Source organism: Puma concolor, chromosome D4 (assembly GCF_028749965.1).
Source record: "Puma concolor isolate L17-30 chromosome D4, mPumCon1.1.hap2, whole genome shotgun sequence".
NCBI lineage: Eukaryota > Metazoa > Chordata > Mammalia > Carnivora > Felidae > Puma > Puma concolor.
Window position 1 is genome coordinate 86344891 of NC_141679.1, and position 15398 is coordinate 86360288.

Here is a 15398-nt window from a genome sequence, read left to right on the forward strand (position 1 = left end):
TTTGGATAAAAATGTTCTTTCAGGCTCACATGAATTAATGCAGTAAGAACTCTAGACTTGTTTTCTTTTAAATTAGGATGAGTGCTTCATGAATATCCATCACGGAATGCCATTTTATTTATTTTTTTCGTGCATTGGGTTTCAGCAGCACCAGAATGTTTTATGCAGCCCTGGTGTTATTCGGCTGGTGCTTTCTAAAGGATTAGATTGTAATTCATGACAGCTCAAGTTTAGTTTTGATCTAGACCCAGGCAGAAATACCTAGAAAAGTTATTTTTATATAGTTGTTACTGCTGTTACCATGCCTGCTGTCCCTAGTGCTTCCATCTGTGGTCTTTTTCGTGACTTTTTGTATGGAATGGAAATTAGGGATCTTAGGTCTTCAGTGCCTGGTAGAGGAAGCCTAGATTGGTTTGTGGCTCTGATTCCAGCAAGTGACTGAATCCTGCAGGTGCAGATCTGGGTTTGGAATTGTGAGCATCTCGATTGAGAATAATGGTATCTCCTGGTGCCTTAAATAACTTCCATATTTGTAACCTTGCCTTCTTTCCTTAGCAGCGTCACTGGGTATTTTTAAATGAGAGAGTTTGTGGGTTAGATGGGAATGAGCCACCTTGGTAGATTTCACCTGTACCTCTTGGGTCTTCAGCAGGAAGAGTTGAGGGCTGGGGGTGTAGTGATGGCGGCAGCCGGGGATTTTGCGCCACCAGTTTGGTTCAGGTTGAGTCAGCTGACATGTGCCGAGAGCCTCTCTCTGCCAGACACTGTGCTGGGCTCACATAGTCCCTGCCCTCTGGTCACCGCCGCGAATGTGAGCTCAGTAGCACATTCCCAGTTGCTCAGATTTTACACTTGCGCTTTTGTTCCAGTTGCCATTATGGGGAAACACTTCGAGAGCTTTACCCAAGAATGTTGTAGAGGAGATTGGGAGGCCCATGTGGGTGTTTTGCGCAGATGGCATCTAAGCATCCTGTCTCCTCTCTAGGCTCTCTTCTGAACGGGTTAGCCGTGCGGGAAGATGACACTAGGCTAGGTCCCGGTTTTCATTGTGCAGTTTCCTCACAGCTTGACAAAAGGCATGATGCAGAATTTCATTAATGAAATGATGTGCTGAGGAGAGGGCTGAGTGTGTGGGGTACCTCGTTCTCCAGACCATGTTACAGCACCTCTTTCATAGGAGCAAACAGCAAAACGTTTCTGCTCTCAGCTAAACTTTTTTCTGTTTTGTCTCCCTCAGTAACCTCCTCTTACCACGTCAGGCCTCAGTACCATTTTTGGTTCCTTCCAGATCGGTATCTGGTGTTTCTGTACAGCTGCACACCCCTACTTCCCACTACCTGTCAGACAGCTCTATGCAGATGCCCAGAGGGCAGCCCAAACTCCTTGTTTGGGGCTGGACCCACTTGCCTCCTAGGACAGTTGGCGTCCGTCAGTGTCCAAGTCCTGTTGAGTCCTTCTTTGGACTCATGTTCAAGTTGGCTGCTGCCAGAATTCAGTTTGGGTTCTCTAGTGTTCAGGCCCTTCACCTTCCAACAGTGGTTCTCGTCTGTGCTGTGTCACCCCTCAAACCCGGGTCCTGGCCACTACCCCAGACACCCCACATTTCACTCCTATGTTCCCTGCTCCTGCCATCCCTTCTGTTTGAAGTGTTCTTTCTGTTTCTATTTGAAATACAAAGCCCTGTTCACATATTACAAATACCAGGAAGCTTTCCTTTGTTCCGTTTTGATTTTTTGTAAAGTCTTTTTGGTCAGAAGTAATCAGCTTGTCATTATTCCTCATAGCTCTCGGGTTCTGCCTCTATAATTGTCTTCTTGATACACTAATTATCCACTTGCAGCCTATCTTTCTCTTTCTCTAGATTCTTTGGTTTACAAAATTATATATTTTTAGGTAGAATCTTACACATGTCTTAAAAAAAACTTTTAGTGAGAATAATACAGCTATGTGATAAAACATTCGAGAAGTGTAAACTGAAGCCTGTTTCCCTTCCCTTTCCCCACTCCTTAGTCCTCATTCCCAAAGTCACCGACGCTAAGTTTCATGTGATTTCCTTCCAGAGCAGATACAGCAGTGTATATTTATTCTTTTAAGAAAAGTATACGAAGGGGCGCCTGGGTGACTCAGTTGGTTAAGTGGCTGACTCTTGATTTTGGTTCAGGTCATGACCTCATGGTTCCTGAGTTCGAGCCCCACATTGGGTTCTGTGCTGACAGTGCAGAACCTGCTTGGGATTCTCTGTCTCTCCTTCTCTCTGCCCCTCCTCCCCTTGTGCTCTCTTTCTCTCTCTTGAAAAGTAAATAAAAACTTAAAAAAAAAAGTACATGCAAAGAATTGCATGTATGCATACATACTGTTCCATAGCATGCTGGTTCGGGGTAAATAATAAAGCTCTTTTTATATCAAAGCATATAGGTTACCCTTTTTAATAGTTGTGTAGTGTTTCATTGTTGATTTTTTTTTTTTTTAACCAGTCTCCTCTTGATGGATTTTGAAGTTGTTTCCTTTCTCTTTCTTTTTTCTTTCTTTCTTTTTTTTTTTTTTTTTTTTTTTTTTTTTTGCTACAGCAAATAAAAATGCTTAGTGCCCATCCTTGTTAACATATATCCTAACATACTTTTGTATGACTTTTGTAGGCTCAATTCATAGCAGTTAATGGTGGACCAAATGGTGAATTCCTTTTACATTCTTCGGGATCTTACCAGGTTCTCTCTCAGGATTACACTTGCCAGTTCTTAAATGTGTGCAGGTCTGATGGGTTACAACTGGTTTCTCATTTTTCCTTGTTTAGTCATGAATAAAGCTAAACATTTTTTCATGTGTTCTTTGGTCATTTGTCTTTTCTTTTTCTCTGCAATGTTAATTCCTTTGCCCCTTCTTCCGTAGGATTTTCTGTGTCGTCCCAATCTGACTGACTGACAATATAAATTAGGGAATTTGGAAAGTAGCCCTTTGTCAAATGTGCATGTATTTTTCCTCAGTATGTCATTTACTTTTGGTTTTTGCAGAGGGTATTTTTTTGTCATATGTTGGCAGATGTATTCATCTTTGCCTTTGTGGCTTCTGGGATTTCTGTCATGCTTGGAAAGGCCTTTAAGTCGTTATAAATAAATGCGTCCATGCTTTTCTCAGTTAATTTTTTGGTGATAATCAAGCCTTATAAAAATATTGCCATAGAACATAAGAATTAATTCCATTAAATGGAAAATAATGGGACCCTTTTTCCATTCCCTGGTGCTTTATAGGATCGGTAAACATGCAACACCTTTGAAAACTCACGCTGCCTCCCTTAGCCATGTTTCCGTCCACGTGAGCCTCTAGTGTTGCCGTATCTGAGGACTGTCACTGCCTTTTCCCCCTTTTGCTCAAAGTCGGTGGGAGGAGCGGGGTGAGAGAAGAACAGAGTATTGATTATCCCCAGTATCGTTCACCCCTGTCAGGATCAGTCCTGTCTGCTAGACTGTGGCTTTGCTGTCTTTGCAAAGTGGCTTTTTTATTCTAAAGCTCCTTCAGGTAAAATGTGTTAGTTCTTAGTGACCTTTGGAACCAGGATTAGGGATAAGATTCCCTCATCTGTTGGATTTCAGAACAGTGCCTTGTCCTGACGCATGGGTGTGGCAAGACTAGACGGTTCTGTAGCTTTTTTGGGTGGGATCTTTAGGGATTTCCAGCAGTGTCACTAACTAAGCCTCGTTGTCTGTGGTCTTGCATCGGATCTTAGTTTTCTTTTCAGACCATGCGTGCATGTCTATCTGTAGGACCCCTCTCCTTTGCTTTTTCCCTCCAGTCTGTGGGAGGGGCTTCCCAGGCTGACTTTGTATGGTGCACAGTGTGGGTGTCCCCTGTGGCTTGTGCCCACAGTGCCTTGCTGTGTAAATGTCCTCCCTTCTCTGGTTGCGCAGTCTGCCTTCACTCCCTGGCATGGGTCCCTTTTCCCGAACCTGCTCCTTCTCTGCTCCTCATGGTTCTGGCCTGCCCCTGGCCTCGGTGGCCTCACTGCTGTCCTCGGTGCTTGGTCATCCCTGGATAGCCCCTCACACCGGCTGCTCTGGCTTTTTGAACACCAGTCCCAGTGCTGCTTAGAATGCTGTTGAACTTGGGCTGAACCTGTGTCTCGGCAGTATCTGCTCTGTGACTTTCACCTGTAAACACCAAAAGGACCAGTTACTTGAGCCTCAGACCAGTGGTTTCTAATTAATTCAGGCGTTAGCATGAAGATAAGTGTTTATTTAAAGGGTAAGGGGCTCTGACCAGGAAAAGCTATGAAGATGGAAAGCATAATATACTTTAGCCGCCGGGGTGCCTGGGACTCCCCCCCCGCCCCCCTTTCCCCCAAAGCCCTTAATCTCTAATCTCTATTGGAGATTCTGCTCTAGGAGGAGGGTGCTGTAGTAAATTGCTAGAGCTGAAATTGGTCACAGGGGACATGCATTTGTAACTTTGGTGGATATTAATAAAATTCCCCTACTTGGCCGCCTCCATTCCCTTCCTCACAGAAGGAGTAGCAGCCCTTGGCAGCAAGAGGGGGATGCTTACCACTAGTCCCTGTCCCTTTCCCTGGCCGGCCACCATGCCGGGGCAGGAATGTAACTTGACGTAAGCTTTCTTCTTCGCCTGCCTTTTCCTCAGCTCTTCCTGACTTCTGCTGGTCCTGCTGTTCCCCTCCAGCAAATGAAACATGGATTAGGAATTACTGTGTAGGAAGTCTAGATGGGCAGACTTTGGACCGTCCTGGGACAGTTAGCCTCTTGGAGTCTCAGTTTCCTCATCTCTAAAATAGAGGCGGGGCGCCTGGGTGCTCGGTGGACTGAGCGTCCGACTCTTGATTTCAGCTCAGGTCACGATCCCAGGGTGGTGAGATCAAGTCTGTGTCGGGCTCCGCTGGAGCCTGCTTGGGGTTCTCTCTCTCCCTGTCTCTCTGCTCCTCTGCTGTTTCTCTCAAAATAAATAAACTTAAAATGAAATAAAATAGGGGTAATAGTACTGTCCTCTGTGGGGAGGGCAAGAGGATTCTAGGAAATCATGCAGAGAAGTCCTTTGTGACATGCCTCGTCTTTATCAAGCATTCAGTGTTAGTTATCGATGATGATGATGGGCTCTCCCAAGAAAGGAAGAAGGCTAAGGGTGTGGGAGGTGGCCAGTGACCCCCTTTTACAGTTGCTGAGGTTAGCGTGGGGGTGGGTGTCAGGACCATCCACCTCAGTCCTTCCCAGACGCTGTTGAGACCAGTGGCGGTGGCGAAATGTCACCGGCTGACCATGGCAGAGGCTGTGTAGGAGGTGAAAGCTGCTTCCAGGGGTGTGAATGTATTGTCTCATTAAAGAAATTGGCCGAGCCTGAGGTGTGTGTGTCTACTGGTTGAGCAGAAGAGGACTGAACAGGTTGAGAAGCTGACAACTTGAACTTCCCAGCGGCCCGCTTCAACTAAGTCCTCATCATGTGTGGTTTTTAAAAGAGGTGTTTCACGTTCTTATCCATTACAAACAAGTGAACAAAACTATTGTTAAAATACTAAAGGTGGCGGCTGTGAGCAGCTGTGTGGTGGGAGGAGCTGTTACGGGAGCCGGAGCTGCCGATGAAGCTGATCGAGGTGACGACCTCCCAAAAGCACAGGGACCTGTGGCAGCGCCCATGGGGGAAAAGCCAGTGGGGAGCCTGGCTGGGATTGGTGAAGTCTTGGGCAAGAAGCTGGAGGAACAGGGCTTTGACAAGGTCTATGTGGTCCTTGGCCAGTTCCTGGTGCTAAAGAAAGATGAAGCTCTCTTCTGGAACGGCCGAAGGACACATGCGGGGCCAATGCCAAGAGAGGTGCAACGCCTTCTTATGAGGCTCTCCAGGGAGCCCCCAGCCCCTGGCCCCAGCGTGGAGTCTCCAGAGTTTGCAGCCGCGTGGGGACTCCTCCCCTGTCCTCTACAAAGGAAGAGATTGCTGTTGTACTCCACCTGCAATGTACTCCAAGGTGTTTTGGGGGTTCTCTTCCCTCACCATTTCAACTTTTTTGAAATTCTCGCTCTTGCATGCATCTCCCTTCTTCCCTGCCAGTTTCATGTCAAGCATCATGTCAGATGCTTCTCTGAGTGGATTCCCAGCCCTGACCCCACTCCCACCCCCACCTCTGGCCTGTTTTATGCTATTTGGCTCTTTTTTTGGCGAAATAGTCACTGTTGTAAAGGTTTTTAAATCAATAAAATCAGTGGCCTTCAAAAAAAAAAAAAGGTATTGAAAATGTCCAGCCAGGGGTGCCTGTGTGGCTCAGTCGGTTAAGCATCCGACTTCAGCTCAGGTCGTGATCTCACGGCTCGTGAGTTCAAGCCTCACCTCGGGCTCTGTGCTGACAGCTCAGAACCTGGAGCCTGCTTTGGATTCTGTGTCTCACTCTCTCTCTGCCCCTCCCCCACTCACACTCTCTCTTCTCTCAAAAATAAAATAAAAACATTCAAAAATTTTAAAAAAAATGTCCAGCTGATATATGCTTGTGTTTTTTTTAATTTAAAATAGCAATGCAAATGTCTAGTTTGGGGATGGCTTTTTGCTTAATATAATACGACAGATCTGTGATTAATCTTCTGAATTAAAGAATACTGATTCTGATGTATTTAGTGAGAGGAATAATCAAATTCATTATTGTCTTCTAAAGCAGCTGCAAACTTAGTCCATGAAAAACTAATATATAAATCACATCTCTGCATTATCAGAAATGAATTTCATTCCCACATCTCTCTGAGTTGGGAGGAATCCGTGTTAAGCCTGTTTCCAATTGCAAGACTGGGAGTCTTATTTGTCTTTGAATTCCCTTTGGTTTTGTGTGTGCGGAAGATCGAGAGTGAATGAATATTTCCTATAAATGTAGAAAAGTAATTTAAATTCCCAGTCAGTATGCGATTTAGTGATTGCAATTAAATGTAATACTTGTAGCACATAAGACAAAAGGCTAATTTCCTTAATTTACAAAGAGCTCTGACAATTCAGTAAAAAATACAAATACAGGCAACGGATATGAACAGGCAGTTGGAAGACAAACTTAGACAAATTGCCATTAAACGTGAAAATAGGTTATCAACCTTATTTATAATTAAATAAAGGCACTTCAGAAGCATGAGATGCCATCTTAAACTCATCAGTCTGGCAAAAGTGAAAAAGTTGAATGCTCATTATTGGTAGCTGGTGGGGGGCGGGGGGAACAGGCAGTTCGTGTGCCATTGGTGAGCGAAGCTGCTGCGGCCTTTGGGACATAATTTGGCGTGATCAGTTGAAATGAAACCATGATCCTAGCAAAGTCCTCTGCTTGGAGGAAATATCGTGGCTATGTCAATTTTTTCCTGTTTAGGATATCATTTGAGGCCTGGCTGAATGCATTGTGACACAGCCTTCCATGTCAGAAGTCAGAAAAGATAATGAAGTAGATGAGTTTGTGCTTCTATGGAAAGATTTTAAGGTATATTAAATACATTTTTTTTTTTTTTTTAAAGCAGGGTGCAGGGGCAACTGGGTGGCTCAGTTGGTTAAGTGTCTGACTCTTGATTTCGGCTCAGGTCATGATCTCACGGTTTTGTGAGTTTGAGCCCCACGTGGGGTTCTGACAATGCAGAGCCTGCTTGGGATATTCATTCATATTCATTCTCTCTCTCTCTCTCTCTCTCTCTCTCTCTCTCTCTCTCTCTCCCCCCTCCCCCTCTCCCCCCTCCCCCTCTCCCCCTTTCCCCCTCCCTCCCTCTCTCTCCCTCTCCTTCCCTCCCTCTCCCTCCCTCCCTCTTTCCCTCCCTCCCACCTGCATGCATGCTCTCTCTGTCTCAAATAAATTAAAAAACAAATAAAGCAGGGTACAGAACAGCTTACGCTGATATGTGTTTATAATTTTCTCTGAAAGAACACTAAGAACTCTTAGCAGTGATTATCTTTGTGAAGAGGAACAGGGGAAGAGTTTTGCTATTCATTTTATATTTTTCTGTAGTAGGATTTGAAGTTTGACCATGTGCATATATTTTATTTTTTAAAGATGAAATTACTGAAGCATTGACCTAAGTTAGGTGTAGGCCCACTGGCACTCTCTGCGGGGGAGGAATCAAGACCTACAAGAAACCACGCTGGGAAACTGCTGATACAGAGGAGCCGAGGATCATAGTTGAACTTGATCATCTCATCAAGAGGTTCTGACTTGCTTTACCTCAGGACCACCAGACCTGACAAATTGGGTCATTGGATGTAGAACTGGTGATCAGTTATGTCTTTTACTCCTTTTAGCTTGGTGACGTGCCTAGGACTGAAACTACCTGCAAATTCCCCCGTGTGTCAGAGTTTTAGAAGCCTCTTTGGAGTGAGTGTTACTTGTTAGCAGCTTTAGGCAGAGGGCTTTGGATCTCATTGTCGTGGCCAGAAGGAGGCGTTAATGTAAAGGAGAGGAGAGTGATGCACTTCCTTTCTCATTTGCAGAAAAATGGAATCCCTCTCTTAGGTGTTAATCATGGTCTTTGGTTTTTCTCTCCAGTGATTTTCTTTCAAGTGTAAGATTTTCTTTCAAGTGAAGCCTTACTGTGAAGCTATTTTCAGTTAGACTATTTCGGAAATGCTTGTTTTCCGTTTTCTACTGGTTTTAGCCTAGGACTCTACCTTTAAAAAGCCTGAGCCCTTGGGGTGCCTGGGTGGCTTAGTCCGACTTCAGCTCAGGTCTTGATCTCCCGGTTCCTGAGTTCAAGCGAGCCCTGCATCAGACTCTGCTGACAGCTCAGAGCCTGGAGCCTGCTTCAGATTCTGTCTGTCTGTCTGTCTGTCTCTCTCTCTCTCTCTCTCTCTCTGCTCCTCCCCCACTCACACTCTGTCTCTCAAAAATAAACATTAAAAAAAAATTAAAAAAAAAAAAAAGCCTGAGGCCACCTCCCTTTTGCCCTTGAATTCCCAGCGTCACTATTTACATACCCTTGTGTCGCAACCATGCTATAATGCGTAGGTAACATTTGACCACTTGGTAGGTGCCAGGCAGTATCTGCATTTCTAGAAGGCAGTCTGTGATAGTCAGGGTCACGACTTCTGGAGTCAGACTAAGTTCATCTTTTAACTGTGGGACAGTATCTTAACTGTCAGTTACCTTATCTTGGCAGTATCTTAACCGCTTTCCCTCAATTTCTTCATCTGTGAGATAGAAACAATCATAGTATTTCCTCACAGAGTTGATAAAAGGATCAAATTAATATACATAAGGTGTTGGGGTGCCTGGGTGGCTCAGTCAAGCATCTGACTCTTGATTTCAGCTCAGGTCATGATCTCACAGTTCATGAGTTCAAGCCCCATGTCAGGCTCTGTGCTGCCAGTACAGTCTGTTTGGGATCCTCTCTCTCTCCCTCTCTCTGTTCCTCCTCTGCTCTGTCTCTCTCTCTTTCTCTCAAAATATATAAACTTAAAATATATATATATATATGGTGTTTAGCACAAGGTGAGTACTCGTGTGTAAGCTTTTATACACGTTCGGTGCATAAATTTCCCTCATTTAATCATTACAGCGCTCCTGTTGGGTAGTAGTTATTCTGAGACCTTTTCTCAATAGGAAATCAAAGTTAACTGACTTGTCCAAGGTCACATAGCTGTTTAAATGTTCATGGTTATTATTTTTATTAGGAAGTGGCCGAGGCGGGATTCATATCCAAGGCTACCTTTAAAGTCAGTTCTCTTTGTTGCTCCTGTCCCCCTAGAAAAAGTCTTTTAGAGCAAACCATGATCACTATGGACCAGGCAGCCACTGTGCTGAGTGCTTCCTGCTTCTACATACTTGTAGTCGTCACCACGAGCCGAACCGTGAGGCAAAGGACTGTCATCATCATTCCCATTTTCAAGACAAGAGAACTGACGCTTGAAAAGATTCTAAAGCTCCTTGCCCAGAGTTTTATAGGTGGAAAGCAGGTATCGTTTGAACCCAGATCTCACTTCCGATTCGTGCCCCTGACAGTTCTGTTACGATCTTTTCCTACCTTAAAAACTGGATGAGGCGTCTTAAGTTTTTGAAAAAGTGTTACTGGTTTTTAACGACATATTCAGATAGTTTAGAAATGTGTCTAAAAAGATTCATTGAGAGCTGGCAGGGCTCCCAGCTGCCCTGTCCCCCTCCCAGGAGGCGGTAGAGGTTATTGTTGTGGTGCATCCTTCCAGAAGTAGTCTGTGCACATGTACAATGTGTGTATATTGACACGGTGGTGTGTGTCTTTTCACAGCGCTTTGTTCAGACAACACGTATACTCTTGCACACGTCACCCTTTTCCTTGAGCAGTACACCATGGTGATTATTTCATGTCTGAATGAAAAGAGCTTCCTTGTTTGTTATTTTCTGGCTGTATAGTAAGTAGTTTTAAGTGTGGATGTCCCATAAGTTATTAACCACGCTCCTCTTCATGGGCAGGTAGTCTGTTTCTAATCTTTTGTCATTCTGTCCGGTGCTGTAGTCAGTTCCTAGGGCACATGGGGAACGTGCGTTTGTAATTTCGTTGGACGTCACTAAAATGTCTCCAGAGTATTTGCTCATTTTACACTCTGCCACCAGCATCTGTCAAATTATCATCTGGCAGGGATTTGGAAATATTTTTTATTTTCCTTTTTTTGGTCATTCCAAGTAATAAATGTTCACTGTTAGAAGTTTGGAAAACACAGAAAAATGCAAAGAAGAAAGTAAAAACATTTTGAGTCTGGGGCGTCTGGGTGGCTCAGTCTGTTAAGTGACTTCTGCTTGGGTCATGAGGTGACTGTTCATGAGATCAAGCCCCGCATAGGGCTTGCTGCTGTCAGTGCAGAGCCTGCTTCAGGTCCTCTGTCCCCCTCTCTCTGCCTGTCCCCACTCATGTGCTCTGTCTCTCAAAAGCAAATAAGCATTTAAAAAACTAAATAAGCCATTTTGAATCTTACATTAATGTATGCATTTTGTATATATCTCATTATTTCTATGTATATTTAATATCTGCATATACATACATAATTTTAGAAATCTACTTTTGTTGTTACCTGTATTTCAACAGCTTTATTGAGGTATAGGTTACATATCCTAGAATTTGGTCATCTTCAGTGTACAATTCAGTGATTTTTAATAAATTTATGACATTGTACAGCTATTACCATAACCCAGTTGTAGACCATTTCCATCACCCGTGAAGATCCCTCCTGCTCACTTGCAGTCGATTTGTTACCTGATTTTTTGCTGTATTATTAAATATTCATTCAGCAGATATTTATTGAGTGTTGAGTGTCTGCTATGTGCCAGGCAGTAATCTGGGTGATAGTTAATAAAAGAGATAAAAATCTTTGCCCTGGTGGAGCTCACATTTTGTAGAGCTACCTTTGTATTCTTCCATCCCATTAGTTTCATCATGACATAGTATTCAGTACATAGGTGTGCTATACTTTAACAATTCCCAAGAAGTCGGACATTTAGGTTGTTTTCATCATTTTGCTATTGTAATTGAACAGACTTACGGATAAATTCTTGTGCCTATATCTGTGATTTTTGTTACAACAGAGTGCTGAGTCCAAAGGAACGCCCGTTGTAAAGCTTTTGTTACATGTAGTATATGAGGGCACTGAGCCCTTGTAGCACCGCCAGCTGGGTCATTTTTAAATCTTGCCAATTGAGAAAGTTGTGTCTCATGTTAATCTTTGTTTATCAGTGAAGTTGTCAATCGCTTTATCTGTATTTGAAGGCTATTTTAATTTTTTTGAAAGCATCTGTTCATAGTCTTTGCTCATTTTTCAATTGTTATATTTGCTTTTATTGATTTGTAAGAGTGTTATACTTCTTGGCTGTGTATGTTGTATTTTTCATAATTTGTCTTTTTTGTTCATTTGGTTTTGGTCAAAAGTTTTTTTAAAGTTTAAAATTTATTTTGAGAGGGTGGGGTAGAGAGGGAAGGGCAGAGAGAGAAGAGAGAATCTCAAGCAGGCTCTGCACTGTCAACACAGAGCCCAACACGGGGCTTGAACTCACAAACTGTGAGATCATGACCTGGGCCAAAATCAAGAGTCAGACACTCAACTGACTGAGCCACCCAGGCACCCTCAGAAGGTATTTTTTTTTTTTTTTAACGTTTATTTATTTTTGAGACAGAGCATGAACAGGGGAGGGTCAGAGAGAGGGAGACACAGAATCTGAAATAGGCTCCAGGCTCTGAGCTGTCAGCCCAGAGCCTGACGCGGGGCTGGAACTCACGGACCGCGAGATAGTGACCTGAGCTGAAGTCGGCGGCTTAACCGACTGAGCCACCCAGGCGCCCTGAGAAGGTATTTTTTAGATGTACAAAAATTCTTCTGTAGTTAAATCTGTGTTTCTTCCTCTGATATCTGTCTCTGTATGTAAGACCTTCTCTAGAAGTTATTTTTGGGTATGTGGTGAGGACGATCTAACTTTATTATTCTATATACATATTACCCAAGCAGCATCTATTTCAAAAATTCTTCCTTTTTCATTGATTGGAAATGGCCCACAGGGCCCATCCTAGTCTAACTTCCCCCCACCTTGACAGCCTCATGTGGCCTCAGTCCTCCCCCCTGCTCATTGTCCCAGTTGTCCCACATTCTCGAAGGCTTCTTTCCTTCCCGCTCAGGAAGGACGAGTCTCTTTGTGTGTGTCATTCCTTATGTCTGGAAGACTGGACCATTTCCCTGCAGCAACGCCCCTGCCCAATATGAAAGATCTCGTAGCTCTTGTCACAATTTATAACAAGAGAATTACAGCTCCCCGGGACCCCTAGTGCCTGGCACATAGAAGGCAGTACATACTTAGAGTGAATGAATTGTAGCCTAATCATACATTTTGACATCTAGATGTTTAGCTGGGTTTTTTGTTATTGTTATTTTCTAAAATTTCTTCAGTGTTTATTCTAGATCTACACAGTCCAGTGTGGTAGCCACTGGCCACATGTGGCTACTGAGCACTTAAAATGTGATTATTCCAAATTGAGATGTGCTGTAAGTGTAAAATACACATAGATTTCAAAGAGTTAGTATGGAAAAAAAGAATGTAAAATGTCTCATTAATAACTTTCTAATATTTCTTATATGTTGAGAATGTTTTAAATGTTAGGTTAAGTAAAAATGTATAAAATTTAATAATGTTTATTTTTAAACAGTGTTAACTGCTAGAAAACACTACACATGTGGCTAACCTTATATTTCTGTTGGACAGCAATGTTCTAGATGAATTGTAAAATCATTTTGTGAAGTTACTGAGAATGTTCTTCATTGGGCTGCATTATATTTATAAATTAATTTGGTGGGAAAGTGCCTATAGTATTGCATTTTTCAGAAGCGTGATATGTATCTTCATTTACACATACATATTTTTGTCTTTATCAAAATGTTAGTTTCTTCTTGCAGATCCTGACTATTTTTTGTTTAGCCCCCAGGTATATTATGGTTTCTGTTACTATTGTTGGTTGCAACTTGTCATTATCTTACTTAACTTGTGTTTTATGTACAATAATTTATGAAACGCTCCATTTACTAGATCCTGCCTCTACCAGATTTGTTCCAGTGGTTCACTGTGTTTTCTGTGTAAATAGTCCTGTCTGCCTTGAATAGTAATTTCACCTCCTCTTTTCTAATAGCTTCGGGCCTTAATTTTTTCTTGTCTGTTGCTTTGGCTAGAACTTCCAGAACAATGTTAAGAGTAAGAGAAGTGATGGGCAGACAACCTTGTATCCTCCCAGGCACTAATGGGAATGCCTTATGAAAGTGTTTACCAGAGTGTGCACCAGGGAACACTAATTCTTGGGAATATTTACATGTGTACCTTGGGAGAAGAGTTACACGCTAAAATAAGTGTGCAAACCACTTAGTTAAATAGAATTCTTGTCTGCAGGACTTTTCAGGTGGGTTATTATGCTAATACATTTTTTACTTCCTAGGAGGTAGGGATATTGACACCAACTCATGGGCTTGTGTTCTATTGAATATATTTTGGGAAATGCAGGTATAATGTTTTCTTTCTAAGGATGATGGTGCTGTTGGTTGGCAGTAGGTACTGTTTATTATATTAAGAAAGTATATTAAGAAAATACTCTCTTCGTATTTTTTCCTTACTTTGAAAGGGCATTTAACTTTCTAAAATCCATGTTTGGCATAGTTTTGATTTGGTTGTGTGGTTTTTCCCCCTTTGACTTACTGATGTGGCAGATTATATTTATATATTTCCTAACATGTAGCCATCCTTACATTTGGTCACAATATATTATTCTTTTAATAGGTTATATTTGCGAGGATTTCCTCGAGGACTTTAAAATCTGTTTACTTAGGTAGGGTTGACACTTGTCTTCTTTATCCTGTTCACCATCTTCTGGTATCAGATTTATGCCATATAAATGGAGATGCTTTAATTTTCTTTCTTTCTTTTTTTTTTTTTTTTGAGATGCCTTAAGTGTTTTAACATGCATCTAAAACAGTGTGAACGGCCTGAAGATCATTTATGCTTTGGCACTTCTGTTTCTTTTTGTTTAATTCTGCCAATTTATGTTACTCTAAAAATATGTCCTTTCCGTACAGATTTCAAATTGATTTCAGTCATAACTCTAGGATAAATAAGGGCACGGTATTCCTCCTTAACTAAAATGTTTTAACTCAAATTCTGACATGATAAAAAAAAAAAATCTTGTGTGATCTAGTCAAACTAACTGGTTGATCCTTTCCTGCGAGAGTCAGATTAAATTGCACGTTGTCGTGTCTTGTTATGGCTATGTGGTTTTTCTCCTTTGACTTATTGATGTGGCAGATTGTATTTATATATTTCCTAACAGGTAGCCATCCTTACATTTGGTCACAATATGTTACTCTTTTAATGAGTTATGTTTCCGAGGATGTCCTTATAATTTTGAAAATTTAAAAAACTTTCTCTATGATAATATGCTGTTCAGTGTTCTTACTTTTTTGCTTTCTTTGGGTTTAACTTGTTCCTTTTCTGACCTCTTCAGTGATTTCATGTATATTTATTATTTGTTGTTTAATGATAAATACTTTTAAGGGGTGCCTGGGTGGCTTAGTCAGTTGAGTGTCCAACTGCATCTCAGGTCATGATCTCATGGTTCGTGAGTTTGAGCCCCGTGTTGGACTCTGCTGACAGCTTGGAGCCTGCTTTGATTTCTGTGTTTCCTTCTCCCTCTACCCCTCCTCTGCTTGTGCTCTGCCTCTCTATCTCTCTTTCTCTCTCAAAAATAAATAAACATTAAAAAAATAAATAAATTTGGAAACAAAAATGCTAAATACTTTTAAGGCACTGACTTTCCCTGTTAAAATTTGTTGTTTCAAGATCCTCAACATTTTTTCTGAGAAATTTCAAATATACAGAGAAGTTGGATTTTGCAATAAACACCTGTATACACTCACCATCTATACTCTACGCTTGTTAACATACTACTCTGTTTGCTTTATCACCTATC

At 42.1% G+C, this 15398-nt stretch overlaps 2 protein-coding genes across 4 annotated transcripts in view; both read left to right on the forward strand.

Annotated features, from left to right (window-relative positions):
- Positions 1 to 15398, forward strand: part of ZBTB34 (zinc finger and BTB domain containing 34) — a 46869-nt gene that overhangs the window by 23891 nt on the left and 7580 nt on the right. The window lies entirely within an intron of this gene.
- RALGPS1 (Ral GEF with PH domain and SH3 binding motif 1) overlaps positions 1 to 15398 on the forward strand; it is a 313342-nt gene that overhangs the window by 4100 nt on the left and 293844 nt on the right. The window lies entirely within an intron of this gene.